We start from the raw sequence: 20432 nt of genomic DNA, 5'->3' as shown, positions 1-20432 counted from the left end.
AAATCTGCACCATGCAAAGAGGAACATGCTAGTGAAGGAAGAATATCAGCTGGTTCTGGCAGTGTAGACCAAGATCATGGAGAGAGACCAGGGAGCTCACAGGGTCAGGGCTCACATGTGTGTCTCTCCAGAGCCAGGACTTCGTGACCCAATTCAGAGCAGAGGCCAAACGAGGAGACATTTACAACAGCCCAGTGCAGCTCCCAGGGGGGACGGCAGCAGTGGGGCGGGAGGCTGTTAAGGGCATTTATTACCAGTTGGTGCTATTACATCTGCCATCCAGCACAGCCTTTCTAGCTCCCTGTATGGCACTGACAGCCTGGAACAGGAGCAGAAGGATTCCTCCTGATGTTTTTTCCAGCACTCATTTCGTAGAGCTGGGAAGTGGGAATGTGTCAGAGGATGGCTCCTCCTGGGTCCCACCACCCCAGAGCATGGCTTGGCAGACCATCCTTTGGGGGCTTGGGAAGGAAAGAGGAACATGCTGGAGATGTGCAACATTTGCTTTTGTATTTTTATTTTCCCTTCCATGTCATGACTCTGTATGTCTCATGGGAGCTCCAAGTGATCAGCTCTGGTTGATGATCCCTTTAAAAACAGTTTGCTGTGCTCCTGTGGAAAGCAGACTGTCCTTCAAGTAAAGGCAACACACACAAAATATGATGTATTTGCTGAAAATGCGCCTTTTCCTCTTTGAAGCTGCCTGTAATTACATATCTAGGGAATAGTTTGATGTTTACATTTTCAAGTATATGTCTGGTTGCATTTAGCATAATATTTTTCATCTTTTCCCTTTCTTGTTGCACTTCTTGTGGTCATAAATTAAATTATGTCACGAAAACACTGAGGATTGAGAGCAAGTCACGGCAGCCCTGAAACAAGAGGCCAACCACCAGTAAGGCACCTCTAGGTGGTGGCCATCTCCCCTGAGCCTTCGGAAGGAGGTGCCAGCTGGCCGTCCCTCACAGTTGCTATTCAGAAGAGACTCTGGCTATTTCCCATGATGTTGGATGCCCAAAGGGATCTGCTGATGAGCCTGACATCATTTCTTGGGGAGAAAGGCTGGCCAGCTGCCACAGCCTCTCCCCCCTGCAGCCAGACCAAATGTCTCCTGCTCAGTAAAGCTGGCTTTTGGCCCCTGGGTTAAGTTCTGCTCTTGGTTACATTCTGAAAACCCTAGCGGGTTTCAAAGGAGGTATTCCAGATTTACACCAGCTTTCCTGTGATCAAAAGCCAAACTGAGGTCCAGAGAATAAAATAAATTCATGCTTTTGGTCTAAATTTATAAGGTTCCTTCATAAAGCCTTCAAACAGGATTTATCCTCTGGTTAAAAATACATTTCAGTTGACTTCATCGTTGTCAACTATTGAACAACATCCTAAAAATCATCTTTTGCTACCAACACAGGATTTATTACTTATATATGTGTATATATGTGAATACTACCATGGAAATAATTTAAACTATAAATTTACTTTCTTCTTTTCACAAAATTATTGTGGTTTTACAATTTTTCTTGAACTCATTTATTGATTTCACAAACATTCTTTAAAAATGTCAATAGAGTAATTTATATTCTTTAGGTTGGTAGTTAATTTTCTTCACACCAACAGACTGATAACACAGTTGCAGACATGAGCTCCAAATAGTGGCCTCCAGAAACTATGCACTGAATCAGTGTAGGCTGTGCTTGTTTCTGCAGGCTAAGTGTCACTCTATGTTAATAACTTTTGGGCAGTACTTGTTTGCATAATTTGGTTTTCAATACTTATTAAAATTGCAGAAGAGTAATGATAAATATAGTTTAAGTCTTCAAATACCTGACATATTCATTATGCATTTTCAAGGTTTTCTGAAAAAAAAATTACTTTTTTATCAGATGTTTTTATAGACGGTTAGTATGCAAGCTGTTTTGTGCTATAATGGACATCAGCTGTGATTCTGTTTGGGACAGTGTTTAGGAATCTCGGGCATTTTAAAAAAGATAACGCTATTGCATGTTAGTAGGTCTGTCTCTTATTAAGGTTGCTTAACATTTTGCTTTGTAAGATCATATTTCACTTTCTTAAAGCACGGAGGAACTTCAACCGTGTGAGTTGCATTTTCTGTGCTGTCCCCTTCAAGCTACTATTTTTTAGCTAGAGAAAGTTTCAGAAGGAGCAGTTCAGCAATTTAGAAACATTTAATCTAGCTCAGCAAATAGGTGCCACAAGGGCACAGGAAGACGCAACAGGGATGGGGAGAAGTGAGAACCAAAGGGAAGGAAACTGATTTGGGAGACAGCTACTTGGAAGGGGAAAGACAGCTTGAAGGAGGATGGAAAAGAAATTACACTGACCAGCAAGGTCTGCAGATAGGGGAATGACAGAGATGGGTGAAAACAGGTCTTGAAAAGCGAGCTGGTGGAGGTAGAACAGAACTGGGTAAGGAAGCAGAAACTCAGGAAGAAAATTTCTGGAGGAACAGACCAAACCTTGGAAGTGGTTTCCAGGGCAACTTTCTTTATTACCTTCTCATGGGTTGTGATGGGGCCTGTAGTTCCCTTGATCTTCCTTATCAAAGAGAAAAGTGATGTTTGCTTTCTTCCAGTCTTCAGGAAACTGATCACCCCAGCCTTTCAAAGATAAAGGACAGTGGCCTTGCGATGATATCAGCCAGCTCCCTTGGCACTTGCTGGTACAGCCTGTCAGGTCGCATGGGCTTGTGTATGTCCAGTTTGTTTAAATGCTCCCTAACCTGATACTCTTCCACCAAGGGTTCCTCTTCCCTGCTCCATACTTTCCCAGGAAATGTGTCTCAGGAATATGGGATTCCCAAAGGCCAATCTTACCAGTAAAGACTGAGGCAAAGAGGGCATTGAGTACAGCAGGTTTTTCCTGTGTCCTTTGCCACTGGGATCCTGGCCATATTCAGCAGTCAGCTCACATTTTCCCCGGTCCTCCTTTTCCTGCTGAGGTACTTGTGGAAGCATTTCTCATTGCCCTTCATGACCCTCCTCGGATTCAACTCTTGGTGGGCTTTGGCATTCCAAGGCCCATGCCTGCAAACTTGGCCAGTGCCTCTGTTTTCCTCCTGGGTCACCTGTCTCTGCTCCCGTGTCTTGTATGCATTCCCTTTACATCTGAGCTTAGTCAGGAGCTCCTTGTTCATCCATGGAGGCTTCCTGCTAACTTTCCTTGATTTCCTGCTCATCAAGGCGGACCATTCTTGGGCTTGGAGGAGGTGATCTTTGACAATGAGACAGGAGCTGCAGGAAAAGAAAACATGTCCTGAATGTTAAATGCTGCCTCACATTATAGCTCTGCATCTGTCAAAGGTTTCCTGTCCTCCTGTCATTAACTGAGGCACTTAAAGCAAATTTTTCATAACTACTCATTTCTTATTTTATAGCTGTCTGTCCTGAGCTTACATCCTGATTGACAGAAATGCTGAGCACTATTTATTGCAACTGAGATGAATAATGATTTGTAATTTGGACATAAAAAGCTTTATTGTTCTAAACACCATGCTCAGAACACCTCAGAACTGCACCTCCAAGTGAGGAGATACTTTTGACCTTCATCTCTCTGTGCTTCAATTAAATGCCATCCCTTATCTCGCAAGAGTTTGTGAAGTTAAATTAATTAGTCATTGTGAAGCCCTTAGAGACAGTAGTGATAAATGAGACAGAAAAGTCTGTGAGGGAACTATTTCTCTTCTGAGATGGTTTGAACAGTGAGAAACAAATAAGGCCGGTGCCACACACTGCATAAGAAGTGTATCGGGAGGTGCTGGGCAGCTTTTTGGGAGAGCTGTCTGCCCTTGGCACGGTAAGAGGCAAGGCTCCTGCAGAAAAGGACACCGCCTAGAGAATAGGAACATGGGTACAACTGAAAAATACAAGTGCTGCTACATGGACAATTTTAAATGTTGGCATTTACAAATTTTAAACTCATGATTTTGGTAATTTTGAAGTGTTTCTACGTGTAGTTATAACAGTGTATTTGATACTTTACCACAGCAAAGAGGCAGTGACATCAAAAGGTTTCAGTGTTTGTCATGGTATTTCAATCTGCCTTTAGTTTGGGATATTTTTACTACTATGCCTTCATTACTAACACTCAAAAGTTTTTTGATGAGTGAAACTACAAGAGTTTCTCTCTCTGGTAGCACTAGAAATAGACACATTAGAAATAGCACGTTTCTCAGACACAATACTGAAGGGGGTATACACCTAATTATCAGTGTTTGACCGTTCTATTTCTGAAGTGAAATACATATCTTAAAGGGTCTCTAATCGCACATTTCATTCAGAGCCTACACTGTGTGCATATCTTGATGACTGAGAAAAAACAGGTAGTGAAAGATGTCCATAATGCAAGGAAAAATATACTTTGTTAATATAGTGGAAAATATTTCCTATAGAATTATGGTACTGTAACCACTGCAGCTTTCCCAGATATTTTCTTACATCCCTCTTCACAGGTTTAGTCTAAGCTAGAAATTTAAAACATGAACACATTCCCCTGATATATTTCAAAAAATCAGATTCTTTAGTGCCAGTTTTTAAGTTCTGACCACATTAAGTTCTATTCTGTCTAAAATACGGGACATGCACTTCTAATCCAACACCCGCCGTTCAGACAGCAAAGTGAGAAACTTCTTTCTAATTGCTTCAGTTTTAGAATGAATAAATTTCAAATCCAAGCGTACAAACCATTCAATTAAAATTTCACTGTGGTCAATACCCAGTTGTAACCATGGAGTTGACATGCTTTTACAGCAAGGCGAGACTGCAACAAAGGGGTTGAATTGGTGACTGCATGCTGCACAGCCTTCTGTATTTCAGAAGTCCACCCAAACCCCCTTTCATCTCTGATGTTCTCCTAGGTTGTTCCACAACCTAACCTCTCTGCAAGTTAGAAACCTGCTTCTACTTTAGCTGTGGCCAGTTTACAAACAGCCATTTTTCTGTGCTGTCTCTCTTCCTCTGTACTATTTACTTTGCAGATACGTTTTCCAAGAGCAATCACATCTCCTCTCAGCCTTCTTTTGTTGAGCTAAATGAGCTAAACTGTTAAACTGCCTAACAAAAAATGGACTTTTTGTGCCCGTTCTCTTGGGAATGCCCTCTCTACATTTCCTGCATTTTGAACTCAACATTTCAATAAGGCTGGCCAGAACAGTAGTCTAGAGAAAGCCTGTCAAATACTTCCCCTGGTGGCACTACTATTTCCATGTGTCCAGCTGAAAACCACTTCATATGCACTCGAAACCCTGTATAACCTAGCAGAAGGCATGTTCTCCACAGGTGTGGCACATGAAGCTTTACAGATATCTTAAATCTAACATGCCTGCATCTTTTTCTTCTTCTGCTACTGCAGCATAGAAGAGTAAACTGGGAGCAAAATTGTTGGGAGCAAAACCAATATGCACTGAAACTCAGAACCGGACCTAAGCTCTTCCCTTCAGAGTCACAGCAACTCATTTTTTATTGCAAAAAAAGAGTACACAAACATATAAACTACAGGACTAGTAGGAGTAAGAGGAATTATGTAATATTTAAAATTCCTCTTACAGTTTGTGATTACTGCCTAGTTACACTGAGAGCAAATTGTAGCAATGAGCTTCCAAAAAGCCGGTCCCATTTCTGCTGAGTGCATTGGCGGGGTGAGGCTGGGATGGCTGGTCTAGCCTAGCCTGTCCCCCCAGACATTGCCACTTAGCTCTCTGACGGCAGCCCTGGGGAGAGACTTGTGTGAGAGGCTGTGCGAGGCTGCAAGAAGCTCTCTGTACGAGGCTGCATGAGTAACTGCATCCTTTCTGTGCTGCCCTGCAATCACCATCACAGGAAGTTTACACTTCTCTTTCATGTCATTTATCCACTGAAAATGATTTCTCACAATTGTGACAACTGTCAATTTTCACACAATTAAAGAGGACTTGATCTAGTGAAAAAAATGAACATTTGCACTTGCGCTTGTTCCTGCCCACCCCCCTCCCAAGAAACAAATATTTGATTGGACTAGATTCTTTATGATGGCACAAAGGGAAGGAAAATGAGGTACTCAGAGGCATCTGGAGCCTACACCTTCAACTTTTAATGTGACAGGATCAAAAATATTTTCTTTTAATACAATAAGCATCTGGTTGACGTGTCAGTATTTTGCAGTCTGTGAGATATTGCTAAAAATGTAAGCAGGCATGGAGGTCTCAAGAGGAGTCTGTATATATGGCATGTTCCGGTTGATGACAGAAATAAATCTTTTACATACAATGGCAAAGGCAGAATTGTTCAGCCTACACAGACACAATGAAAAGCAGGATGATCCTAGGTGAAAAGATATTTTTAAGCCTGTACTACTGTTCAGGACTATGCAATCACCTACTTGGCTTAGGAAACCTGGAGGTACAGAGAAGAGAAGACCAAAGAAAGGGATGAGGTCTTCACAGCTTTCTAGTTCATTAAAGGTAGCGAAATATTGTCTGAAAAGGCCCTCTAAGTAAGAGGGCTAGAGAACAGTGACTTTACTGAAACATGAAAAACATGACTGTTTCTTGGAGAGAGAAAGACTGTTTCTTTTAGAGAGACACAGAGGAAACAAAAATTCTTTTGTGTGGGCCTTAAGCATTTTTTTTGAATATTTACAATTACTTTTATTCTTGATAAAAACTACATGTTCTGTGGACACAGTTAGGTCCCAGTGCTGTCTGTGTGAAAGACGTCTAAGCGTTCTTATGTCTTCTATGCAACCTCCCTCCTCTTGCAAAAACATTTTGCCACTGCCAATGGGTTTCATACAACTGAAATCTCAACTGTACCTACAATGTGTACAACAACATATTTCATTTCTGCTCTCTTTCCAAATCTTCCTTTCCTACTTTTTAGCACCCAGTGCATTCTTTCCATCAGGTACGGACTTACCAGAGCAGCATGTACCCTGCTGTGTCATGTCACAGGGAAGCAGCTAGGAGCTGGTCCAGCTGCTTGTTCCGCTGGGGCTGCATCCTGCTCTGTCATTAATTATTCAGGGCTTCAAGAACATACCCCCTTTAACTGCAGCATTAAATGTTATCATATTCTGAACAAAACTGCATTTAAAAAAACAAAAAAACAAAAAACAACAAAAAAAAAAAAAAACAAAAAACCAAAACCAAACACACTAAAATTAACATTCTCTCTTAAATGTGCTAGAAATTTCACTACCATGAACTTCTTATAATTTGCAATCTCTTATTACTAACACATACTTACACTGGGCTGAGGAATAAAAATGGAAGTGAAAAAAAGAGAAAAATGAACTGTCGCATCTTATCTTCGGATTGTGTGATAAGCTACAGGGGTAGCAACCCAAACCTGCCTGTGATTCTCCCAGCCTGCACAAGAGAAGACGGCTGGCACAGCAAAGGAAATCCGAACAGGGTGGGTTCAACGTGACCACGTCCCCTCGCACCTGAGGCTTTGCAGCTTCACGGCAGCACAACATTCACACACCTTTCGTGGGGGCAACCACGGTTTCACAAGGCGGATGGACGGTTGTAGCTTTGCCTAAAGCAAGCCTGTTTCTTCTCTGAAGTCAGCTAAAAGCTAGATCAGGAAACTCCCCAAAATGGTTCACTGGTGGGCGGGAAAACTGACATTAGCATTGAGTTAGGGGCCTTGGATGAAACAAGCTGCCACCAGAGGTTAGGAAGGCCTGGAAGCTTTGATGTAGCTGGAGCCCGGCTCCTTTGTTTTCTGTTTGTAAAAAGCTCCCCTGCGGAGTTTTTGTTTGGGTTGTTAAAATCTGTTTAACTCAAAGAGCTGACAATAAGCACTTGGGAGCAAAACCCTCTCTTTGAAAGTCTTTTTGCTGTTCAACTGCGTTGGCCAGCCCTGCCAATTTATAGCTCTGTTAGCTCTCGCTGCTCCAAAGGCTGCTTAAGCAAACAATTAAGCTTTGCTGATCACTCTGGGCACCGGAGTGGCAAAATATGCACTTTCTCTACAGCCTAGAACACACTTGGAACAAAAACATTTTCTCCCTTACTGTTCCCTGTGTCACGGTATTAGGCAGCTCAAGGTTTCAGCTTTTAGTAGTCAAGGGCAAGCCACCCTCAGCAAGGGCTTCATTTCGGATGTACCGGGGCCCTGCACGAAGAGCAGAGTGAACATTAAAGGAGGGTGTCGTTTTTCACTCACTGTTCCTTGGTAAGGCCATCTCCGTCCAACGCCTGACACAGTCAGTTTGGATCACTGATCAAGGTCAATACACGCTGCCCCCACACGAACAAATTTGATAGGTATTACTCAGTATTTCCAAAATAAACTACTGTGGCTTCTGTCTCCTGCTCGCTGCTTTGCCTGCCTCTTTCTTTTGCCAGGACCTAAATAAGGGGAAAAGCTAGTGGCTCACCACTTTGTGCATTCAATCCTGAAGCAGGAGAAAGGTCTAAATGCAGTCCGGCAACCCGAGGAGATTTATCTGATAAAGCTGGTCCTCACACCCAGGTGACCTGTGTGGTGTGATGCCTCCTTGTCATCCAACCTGATTTTGTATGGGAAAATATCTGTAGAAGAAAGGGAGCTGAACTTGGACAAGTTTTTTGATCAGCTCTAAATGTAATGTTTAGCAAATTCCACCTCTGCTGGATTTCAGACTGCTTTTTCTTCCAGCCTGAGAGACGCAGACTGCCATCTCTCCCGACAGGTCCGGCGGCCTCTCCTCCAAACCCTTCCCCGCTCCAATTCACTCAGGTTGCTGTGGCTAGAATACTGATGGACACAGCATAAGGACAGAGCATCTCCTCCTTGTTTTGGTACCAGAACTACAGTTTTTCCTTTAAAAACAGGAACAGAAAGAAGAGAATGAACTTCTGTTCTGTAATTCTCTCTGTAAATGAGCAAAAGGGCCTCTTAAGTTTGTCCCTGTGCTCAAGCTCCCTTGCAGGTCTGTAAGCACAGCTAACAGCTTTCACTCTCCTGACAGTTAAAGAAGTTATTCGTACTGCAGAAGACATCGGGTGAAAAATCACTATATAGCAGTTGTTTGAGAAAAAAGGAAGGAATTTTGCTTAATACAATTATTTTATCCTGCTTTTATCTACCAAAAATGGCAGCACTTTTTAGAACATTTGGAGAAGGCAGGAGGTGTTTTGTGGGAAGTAGTAATGAAAAATTCATGAAGGATTAAAAATAGTTGGATTTTTTGGGTTTAATTCAGAATCTCTTTTTATTTCCCCTTAGTTTCCTTCCCTATTTATATTGAATATAAACAAAGAACTTGTTCTAAAATAGTTAGATGAATGGGAATGAACTAGAGTGAAAGAAGTCCAATAATTTCTAAAGTAGGTGGTTAAATTCTAGACCCGGTACCGATACCTAAGTAACGAAGTGGTACGATTTGTTTAGATATTCAGGCCACCCACAGACATCCACAGTTGCAAGGAATTTGTATGAGCTACCTAAGAATCTGCCCATTTTCCTTTTTGGTGGCCTGAGACGCTACGGTTGCCTTGAGCTTTAGCTGAGCCTTTTGCTGAGCCTGCACTCCCCTTTGACACTCCTTGAAGATAGTGTTCCTATAACATGGGGCTGTGGAGACTATGGGGAGATGCATAGAGAGAATGCAAGAACAGATATAACTGCTGGGATCCAGAGTTATTTTGCAGCATGTTATCTGGAAGATTCTTCAGCTGTAGCCCAGTAGGTGATGCTAAGACGAGCACTTAAGGTGCAGTTCTCCAGCAGGGCACCCTGTCACACTTCTACATGATTCCTTCCAGTTTACCCGGGCATTCCAGGCTTTCAAAAGACCTTGCAGAAACGCGGTAGCAAGAGAACAGAGAAATCACTGCCACTCCTTCGAGCCCCGACAAGAAGGATGCCAATCTGTTTGGAGTCAGGTTCACATGATGCCAGAGTCCAGGGGAGAGGAGGATGTCTGAGGGGGAGCTTCCCAAGTGCTGCTCCTCCAGCCTTCTGCAGCTGCTCCTTTGTCATGCCTGGCATGGTTTGGTCCCCCAAGAGCTGAGCAAATGTGCCATCTTTTTTCCAACTTTCTTGTATTGCAAGCAAGTTGTATCTGGTCACAGTGACTCAAACAAAAACTAGGTATTTGGTATTTTCATATAAAGTGAAATCAAAAGAAAACATTCTGCTCCTACCTTCAGTTACTATTTTGCTGGTAACGTGTTCAAGGCTCTTTACACATCACTAAAAAAGAAGAACCCTGACTTTGGATACTCATTCAACCTCTAGATTTCAGAAAGGTTTCAGGGTTAATATTATTTTTGCTTGTTTTCTTTTTCTCACTATAAATACGATGAGCAGAAGGATGTTGCCATGGCGACACTTTATAATGTACTTAAAGGCACTTGTTACAGTTATGTACCACAGTCATCTTCGTTTATGTCTGAATTACAAAGATATGTGAAAAATCACCATGGAAAGGTACAGAGTGTATTACCTTTCACAGATGTTTACAATTCTTATTTAGTGTACAGGTGACAAATGTTTTGGCAGCCACTATATTATTTGGAAACCTATACTTTTACTACCAGGAGGGGGGAAAGTAGTTTACCAAAATCAATACCCGGTCCACCTGAAGTGTCATCGTTACCTGAAGCCCAGCTTTGTAGTACGCTGAATTAAAGATTACAAATGAAAATATCACAGAACTCTGGCAGTCCAAGTTAGCCGTTGCTACACTATGTGCTTGAGGACTTTCTGGGGTAGGCCAGTGTGAAATTCAGCAGTTTTGCTTTGTGCGCTCTTTGCCTTTCCAAATGCAGAGTTCTTCATGAATTTTGGAAGTACAGAGTCCTAGAGCCTTCTCTCAGGATGGCTACAGCCTGGAGGCCAGCGCTGCATGTTAGCTAAGTTTGTGCTGCTCTGAAAACAGCAGGTCTGGAGCTGCTGAGGTGTTACCGTGCTCTGCCTCCTGTCCATCTGACTTTCTTCCTGACATCTGGAAGCTTCCCTGCAGGCTGCATGCCCAGGCACTGCTGGTGGCTTCTCTGTCCTCCTGGCACGCTCAAGCATGCAAATACCCAGCAAGCTCTGATTTGCCTTGAGTCTGAGCTTGGAGTCTCGCTGGGTGCAGAGCTTGCAAGTCTGACAAATTCTGGGGCTCATCCTGAGCAGACAACATGGGCTAGGGTGGGGAATTTCTCCAAGAACTTTTAGGTATGTAAGTCTCTGGCACACCTGTAGGATGTCCATACTGCTGGTTTGTCTGGGATGGAGCTGAAGGGCTTCCACTAGACAGGCTAAACTTTAATTAACATCTAATGTTTTAAGTGGATTCAGTAAGGCTTCCTCACTAGCCCCAAAAGGAAATATAAACCATCCTGAGCTTATCACTAGCTAAAGTAAAGCTCTGTACCATTCTGAATCCAGATGGGAAAGAGGAACCAAAGGCCAAAATAGTATTTTCAGGGCTGGATGCAGTTACAGTCTGAAGAGGGCTGTGCAAATTGCTTTCTTGTTAGGTGATTGGTAGTGTGCAACAACCAGAGTGAATTAATTCCCTGAAATAAGTGCTTGTCTTGAGGTTATGGACTCTGTTATGCATCCACATGAGCTGGTGCAACTGTAAAAGGCGGCACTCCTTGCAGGGGCTACCAAGCTCTAGCAGGCCTGTGGGGATTTATACAGAATTTATGTGGATGCTGTAGGGTGGCCTTCTGTATCAAACAAACACCAGGTGTGTATACACAACCACACAGACATATATATATTTAGTCGCAATATATTGTTATCTACTTTATGACATACCACATTGTACATGTATTTCTGGAATTTACTCAGGTTTCAGGAGGTTATGTAGACTTTTGAAACCAGCATGTACAAAAGTAAACGCTGCACTACTGCTTTAAAAAAGCAAAAAGGGTACTAAACTAACTTTCAATACCAAGCTAAAACCCTGGTGCTTTTCTGATAACTTTCATAAGGTTGCCTGGTCTGTATGCTGTATTTTAGAGTTCTGAAACAGTTCAATTAAAAAAAAAAACAACAACAACAAAAAAAAAAAACACTGGTTACAAACATTTTCAGTACTTCTGAATCATTTAGTTCAAAAGCAGGTACTCAGTTAATGACTGTATGGGATATACCTCCTGTGAAGGTAAAACCTAAACACTAATTAATGTTAATAAGTGGTGTTTAATAGTAAGGTTAAATATCCTCCACAGGATTACAAGCGGGTGTAAATATTCCCGAATGCCTGCGATCAAATGTGGCTCCAGCCCAAAAGCAACAGGGATTCCACTGTTACTGCAGCTCACCGACATGAGCCAAAAATGTGCTCCAAGTTAACAGCTGATAAGAACAAAACTCTGATTTTAGTAGTAGGGATTGTTTTACTTCTATATGGTGACTCGGTACAGATACAGTAAAGTCATCAAATGTGAGTGTAACCACCCATATGACAGCTACTCCTAGAGCTACATCTGCAAGGGGACGGAGCTCTGCTGGGACCATTCACTGGTACCCCCAAACAAGTCCTTAGGTCTTGGTAAAGCTTAGGTTTCTACTTAGTGTTTAGCATTTGTAACCAGGATAATTACAAAATATTTCTACAACCATGCACTATAGTCTTTGATCTTCTGCTGGAATCAATGAGAAAACTTTTGTGGACCAAGTCATAAGAGCTCAAGGCATAGGATCAAGTCCTGAAAGATCAGTTCAGCTTCTACTACCAGATAGTAATCATGCTGCAGACTGAGCATTTAGTAACAGTCTTTATCTGACATAGCTGAGAAAGCCACATGTACCCAAAAAACAGACAAAAATCCTATTCCTTTTCAGAATATATGCATATATCATTAAGAAACCCCAAATATATTTTGAAATGTTGTCAGAACATCCACAGCTTCAGACAGAGCCTTTATCATCTCTCTTTTTAGTGACAATAGCAGAATGGCAATCATTTTCATGTAGCATGGGAAAGACGTTTTATCTATAGCAGACATGTATAATAATTATTTGTTAAAAAACTTGCACGCGATCCCAATAAACTATTTTGAACATTCAGTATCAAAGTTAGCACTGTGATCTTTGAGAAACAAAGGAGTTTCATGTCAAACCTTGACTAAGGTCATGAGTACTATCTGGTGACATGCAGAGAGACCACAATAGAAAGAATGGTAAGAGCCCTTCCCCAAAGGCCCCAATTCACCCCAATCCACTCTAATTTTGATCCACCACACACACACAAAAAAAAAAAAAAAAAAAAAAAAAAGGAAAGATTAAGGAAACATCATGGCTTATAGCTGTGCATGGGACTTGTTGAGTAATATTTTCAGGTCCAAACACCTTTTAGCCCTTTCTGATTATTCACAGCCTATGTTTGGTCTGAATAGATGCATTTAGTTACATAGTGCTATAGCTAAAACGATAGGAAACTGGATCACGTGTTTTGAAAGCAACAGGAAAATACTTTTAAAATGCCACCTGAACACACAAATGCTGACTAGCAAGGAGAAGCAAATCCAAATAAATTAAAAAAAAGGAAAGAGGAAAAGACAAAGTGACAACGATGGTCATGCAGAGGAAAACCATGCTCAGTAGGGGAGGAAGTTTTCAAACATTCAGAAGTTTGTATTTCCTTAGGAAACAACTATAACAGCTCATTCCTAGCTACGCTAAGCTGCATTTGAAGTATTAAACTAAGGCCACTTCGGAGTTAGAATAGAAACAGTGAAAGGTGTGAGCTGACGTATTTTATGACCTTGAGTCTCATGAACAGTTGCACTCATTTTTCTCAGAGTTGTAAAATAAGTCACTGTTGAACGGGACCCCTCCGTACAGCACCAGAGCTGGGCAGGCTGAGCAGTCTGAGGGAGGCTCAGTTCCACCACCGTTCAAGCCCATGTGGCGCCGTGGCAGTGCCGAGCTCGCCAGGTGCCTGGTGCCGGTGGCAGTGCACACACCGCTCGCCAGCGCTTGCAGGCGGCCCACGGCTCTGCATGACGTGAAGGTGCCAAGCAGCCTTTTACTCTCATTTACAAATCACCTTCAAATTATGCCCTCCGAGTTCTGACTGCTGAAACCACTGAGGTACAGTCAAATTGAATTACGGGTTAGGATTTAAGCAGGCTGTAATTTTAGTCTTCCATTTCCAAGTTCCTACATAATCCCCCTAACACGCCCTTGACAGCACGCCTTTATCAAACTGAGCGCGGGGCCAGCCCCCGGGAAGAGGAAGGCCCAGGAAGGAGCTGTGTCTGCCCCGGGGCCCTGCCCTCAGCCAGGGCTGTGAAACCCTGCCCTGCCCCACGGGAAGGTCTCCGTTTCCCCTGTCATGGAACAACAGTACCTATACGAGAACGTGATGACCAAGAATAGTCTTGTGGAAATCACAAGAGCAAAATGGAATATAAATATGTTCTGCACTGCAAAATGCGAATTGTATTTTAAGGTCACTCTCCTGTTGTTTAAAAACAAATAACCCCTTAAAGGAGGCAGTTGAAATAAGCGCGTACACACAGGCATTCAAACACAGGTAGGAATAGACACAAAAGAGAAACAGACTATACATAAAGAAATAAACCACTCAACCTCATGCTAACTTTTTTCAATTGCTTATACTGAATTGAAAGCACAAGATACAGCATATTCTACGCAAGTATTCAGTGTATGCTATCTACTCCTGCTGTGACGCACACACTATTTTTGCACTCCTAAGTTGTACACATATGCACCACACACGTGCCCTATTTTTATCCCGTCGTACAAGTAAAGGAAAAGATCATCACAAAGCCATTTCCCTCACATAGCAAAGACAAAACTATTATGTCCACGGCTATCCATCTTGTGCAGAAAAGGCGATGCTATTCAGCGCTGCCTTTTCTTGTCTTTGCTTTCGCTTTTTTTTTTTACGCCATGTTTTAGCAATTTTCAAGTGTTTTTGCAAGTGGAAAAACTGCACGCGTTTTTTGGCTGGGGCTCCATCCATCCAGCGCGTTGCAGCGCGTTGCCAGGGCTACGCCATGTGTGGTTGCCTTGGGGACGGCGGCGCTGCACTGGCTCCCGCTCCGGCTGCTGGTGCCGCCAAGGGCAGGCGATGCGCCCGGTTCTCCAGCGCCCGGCCGTGGGAGGGTGCAAGAAGTTGAGCTGCAATGGAAATGGGCTCTCCTGGAACCAGCCATGTGCCTGCAGAGTCATTTTGCAGGAGCAGAGGAGTTGGGACTGCGGGGAGACGGGAGGCACAAGGAGGCGAACGGACTGACAGGGCTGTGAGGGCTCAGGACTGGTGCAGGTTTCTGCATCGCAAGCCCTTCCCGTTTCTGTCACATCGATTGAAATAAGTAGTACAAAGGGATGCTGCTACCCGAACTGGGGAAGTGAGCAAAAACCATCTTGAAAAGCATATTGAAAAGCAGTAGTACGAGCGTGTAGGCTGCATCGTAGCAACCCTTTGAAACAAAAAGGCTGTGGCACATCGTCTGCCACTTGTCATGCAGGAATTAATCTGCAAGGCAGCGGGGCTCTCTCTGAGATTACCTCCCAGAAGTACACCAGGCAGTTCTGCTCAGTGCACTAAGTATTTGGTAGCTTCAAGAAACTTCATCTTGCCAAACAGCTGCGCAGAGAGTCACAAGATTCTTGCCTTGCCCCAAGGTTTCTCTTCTCTGTGAGCAGTTCCTTTCCTTCCACTAACTTTTAGTGGATACTAAACTGTAGCTGGATGGCAAAATCTTGCGGAAGACATTACAAAACTAACTGCAATGAGCCTTCGAAATGGCTCGGGACTCCTAATTGCTCTGACAATACTTCTTCTGGTATTAGGATAAGTAATAACAACAGATTGGAAATGCTTCTGAGCAGAGCAAGGAAAGAAATAACTGCTCCAAAAGAAACAGATAATGAATGCTGCACTAATAGCGGGTGTCTCAGCTGCCTCTTCTGGTGAAAAAAAATGTTATTATACAATTTCTCCTTCTTACTCAAACAGACTGATTCCAATAAGAATTTGCATTGGCTGACAGTAATCAATATTTATGTCTCCAACCTCCTTTACAGATGCCTCAGAGTATGCTGGGTAGATAATTTAACTCTTCCTGAGAGCTAAAAAAAATTCCATGAAATCACTGGAAGTCATTAGCAAATCCGCATTTTGCCAGCCTTCCAGCAAGCCCCACTAAGCCCAGCCTGAGTACTGGCATAGCTGCACGCTGTTGGAGAGGCATTAAAGTATTTATTGATTTTTTAATCCTTGCAAACACCTTCCCCAGTGGAATTTCTGGAATCTTCATCCTAATTTTATCATTTCCTCTTTGAATACAAACTGTTCGCTAGATGGTTTCCAAAAGACACAGAAAAGACTGTCCCTGTTTGAGGAGCTGCTAACTGAAGGACAGATCGTTTCATCTGTGTTAGGGAAATCAACACTAGACAGTTTATAAACAAACTGAGTTTAATGTAATCCAATATAAAATAAGAGTCAAATTAATTTCCTATCATTAGAAAGCTCAGCACTACCATTGTATCTGTGTTTCTAAAGTTGGAGCTTTGTCCTTTTTATATCTCGTATTTTGGCTCTGACAAGACCGTATCGTTCTCAGAGCAATACTGCAGATGTCCTTTGTGCAACGTGACCCAGTCTCAAACTCTTGCATTGCCTTTGGCAATCAACAGTGAAATAAATATATACACATGACTCAGTATTGTAACTGTGACTAGTGTGCTAACCTCACTCATTCTTTCTGTCTGTCTATCGTAGTTATTTCTAGGGCACCACACTATCTGAATGCTAAAAATTGTCCTTGCCAGGAGCCGAACCCACACATGCTTGGTTTCTGAAGAAGTAGTGTAATTTCTAGCACGAGAAAACCACTTCCGATTAGGGAGGAGTGCATTTCTCTAACCGAAGGGCTGACCTGCATGGTAGCCCCCAACGTGAAGTGGGCTCAACCCAAAATTTGGTCGCAGTCTTAAAATTCTTATAGCTGATCAGGATTTTTCATTTTTTTCCTCCCACCCCCACAATTCATTTTTCCATTTTAGTATCAGAGATGGCAGCCAAAATACCATGAAGTACATATTTCTGGTAGGACTAAAACCAAGCAATACAGAAAATCTGAGGAATAGTGGGCTGCAACCCATACCCTCTAAATTATATAACATTCCACGTAACGGGGTCCTTTTCTTGACCTGTTTGAGATCCCCAGTTGAGTATTTCTTAGCCAATTTAATATTTAAAATACGCTCAGAATGCCAAGCTGCATTCTCCTTGAGTATAGCAGATACAGGAAAATAAAACACATACCATGCCTAGCAATAAAAATAATTGGTAATTTATACACAATATTCCCTTAACTTCAGATATGTTCCTATTTTGCAGGTAATGGAAACAGGAATGGAAACTGGGCAGAGGCTTGCGCTGTTATAATTTTAGTATGCTCTAAAAACAGTTATGTATATGTCATTACAGAGCAAAATGACTTGGCTTCACAGACCTTGTCTTCACTCAAAAATGACTTTTTACTGCAGGATTAATATATTAAAGTTTTTATGTGTTAAAACGTTACTGCAGAAGGGACACTTGTAGCAGGGGAGCAGCTATTTGTTTTACAGCAGAAATGATGTGCGCTTTGGGCATTTTCCTGATGGGCTCACTTGTTATCTGTTCTGTAGCAAAGGCACATCTTTTCCAGTGTATGCAAAAGTAAATGCTGTCCTAATTTGCACATCTAGCAATCATTAAGGAGGAAATTTTGTGCAAATAAACTGGCATTTTATATATCCAATGTGGTAATTAATGTCACCGCTACATATGCAGTGTGATTATTTTAAAAATAAAGACACTTGTTCGAAGTCATATCAAAGGAAAGCTAGTGGTTTTGTTTACAATTATAACCACCAAACAACTTTAAATACCCAGGTGGGCTGTAGGTATGGGCTCTTGCTCTAGACAACAGAGGGAGATGGAGTCCTTGAAGCTTGGTTTTGGAACAGGACTGTTGTTTGGAACAATATGCTACAGGTCTAAAATGATGGCTTTGAAACCACCCCAAATTTTAACCTATGTTGCATGCATGTCTCGTTTTTTTAACCTTCCTCATAAAGTTTAGCTGGCATTGTTACCGTGAAATGACGGAAAAAAAAAAAGCTTCATGGAACCACAGCTAATATGTCGTGATATAATTTTGAGAGTGATTAGGACAATTTTTAGTTAATAATGCATAGAAGTATAGTTTATGGAAACAAAATCCAATTTTAGGGCTAATAAGCAGGCAGATGCGAATACAAGAGGAAACAAGGAGCTCTTCTATATGCATCACAATATATTGCCTGATGATGATCTGAACTTTGGTACAAACTGACTTTCCTGGATAATGAGGAATGCGATCTTTGCATCAAATCCCTACCCTACCGCACTGCGCCCATACACTGACGCGGTACCTGTGTGCAGCACACAGCTCAAGGAGCCTGTCCACAGCCCTAGTTCATCAGTTTACTGGTTGCTCTTTTCTAAACCTTGCATATGATATGGTGTTACTTGAGTGGCTTTTCTGTAGGTCCAGAATTAGCACAAATGTAATTTAACTCTTTTTTAAAATTTTCTACCTCTTTAAGTTGCTTTCTTTTTTTAAAAAAAAATTACTTACAATCAAACCCATAAAAAAATATTTTCCAATAATGCTGAAAAAATTGAAATTAGAAAGAGTAACTGAAATTAAAATTGAGGTTGTCAGTCAGAAGTTAATGGGGTGAGCCTTCGAAAGGCTCACGTGGGCCTGAGCTCATGCTGGGCCACCCTTGAGGCGCCAACCCCAGCTGGCAGGACGGAAGGGACTGAGAGGGATAACAGCAGTACATGCTGGTGTCACTCATTCTGACAGTCAAATCCATCAGATGTGCTCATAAAGGTTTGAATGCTTATCAAGGAAATAAAATAAACAAATGTCATCATTATATTGAATACCATGTTAAACAACTCTAAGCCCTCTGATCACAAGAATGGAACTAACTCCTTTGTACTTTTGAAATATTGTAAAATACTAAGCTGAATTTTACTTTGCTGTGCTTAATAATGGAAAATATATGGATTTTAAAATATGTAGCATTTTTGATACATGCATACACCAAGATTACCAGGACACTACAGGAGAAGCAGCTAAGGTACATCAGTTATGATCCCACATGGGTCTTTAGGCAAAGCTACTGCTCAGATGTGGTTGCTCATGAAAATACTCGTTAGAAATATTCCATTTCTATATGAAATAGAAAATAGAAATATTCCATTTCTAACAAGGCTGCATAGACAGTAAAATGAAAATCAACATGAAACAATTACAGCATTAAAAAATATATACATTATGCACCAGGTCCCATTCTCTTAACCATGGTTATAAAGCAATCTGTAAAATAATGAGTAGCAAAGTAGCCAATATTTTTTTCAGCAGGGAAGCAATTGCTCCATGTGGCTCTGAGTGCCTTTCAGCACTTCTACTCCATATATTTAAAAATTCTTTTTTTAAAAACTGTGCAGCTTCCTCTGTTCTTCAGCAATGGAGACTGCATGATGAGTACAATCATTGCTGATGGAACAATCTCAGCTATTACTTTAGCTATTACTTCAAAAATAGAAATTTGCCAATATTATTCCCTACTTGCATGCCCATTACAGGAATGCAAAGAAGAAAGTCATTTGACTTTCTAGAATTATATTGTCAATTTGCTTAAATCCAGTATAAATGTTGCAGACATTTTAATTTTAAATTTTTTAGTTACTGACAACCTTAAATTTGAAACAACATGAGGTGGAGTGAAGGGAAGATAAAAGGGTGAGATGGTCAGAGAGTGGTAGAAATGAAGATAACTTGATTCAAGTATTATTGGAAGAGAAAATAGAAATCAAACAAAATTGCTAAGATGCTTTCAGAGTTGAACACATACAGAGAACAATTAGCAACAGCCACCTTAATTTGTTACTACATTACTTCAGATAACATTTTAATGCCAATTATGTCACTCTAAAAGCAATAGATTTTCTTCAGAGGACCCACAGTCTCCAGTCAATAGTTATTTCAGTTGACATTAGGCTGATTTATTTACAACGAATGACATAACAAAGGGAAAAAAAAACACAACCAAACCCCGAGAAATCCAAACTAAATCAACCTCCCACTGCCCAAAGACCAGCTCTGGCAATAGACAGACTCTTGCACAAGGTAGGCAGAAGTGGATGGAGCCAAGCAGGGCTGCTGCAAGAGCACATTGGGGCAGGACTTCAGAATGCAGCAGAGGTCTGCAGCCCATAAGACAGATGCAGCAGGCTGCTGTGACGTGGGGAGAAAACTAAGCCCTGCTTTGTATCACCTGCACGACTGGCACTCCCCTCCAGCAGACAGACTGGTAGCAATAGAGCATGCTGGCTTTTCACCTCTGCAGCCTCCTGGACTGAAACAGGGGTGAGTGTCGTGCAGTCCCTCGCCTGTTGGAGAGGAGAAACCCAACAGAGAG

At 41.9% G+C, this 20432-nt stretch overlaps 1 protein-coding gene and 1 long non-coding RNA gene across 4 annotated transcripts in view; one reads left to right on the top strand and one right to left on the bottom strand.

Moving 5' to 3' along the window:
- Positions 1–20432, bottom strand: part of LOC308178534 — a 248288-nt gene that overhangs the window by 65300 nt on the left and 162556 nt on the right. For both annotated transcript variants that reach the window (XR_013939798.1, XR_013939799.1), the window contains exon 6: positions 2511–20432. This exon is cut by the window's right edge and continues 45031 nt beyond it. This is a non-coding gene — a long non-coding RNA (uncharacterized lncRNA). The remainder of the gene's footprint in view (positions 1–2510) is intronic.
- Positions 1–20432, top strand: part of SHISA9 (shisa family member 9) — a 180357-nt gene that overhangs the window by 55015 nt on the left and 104910 nt on the right. The gene's annotated exons all lie outside the window — the stretch shown is intronic.

Source organism: Anser brachyrhynchus (assembly GCF_964034855.1).
Source record: "Anser brachyrhynchus genome assembly, chromosome: 15".
NCBI classification, from domain to species: Eukaryota; Metazoa; Chordata; class Aves; order Anseriformes; family Anatidae; genus Anser; species Anser brachyrhynchus.
The sequence above is the reverse complement of the archived record's forward strand: the minus strand, read 5'-3'. Positions and strand labels throughout refer to the sequence as shown.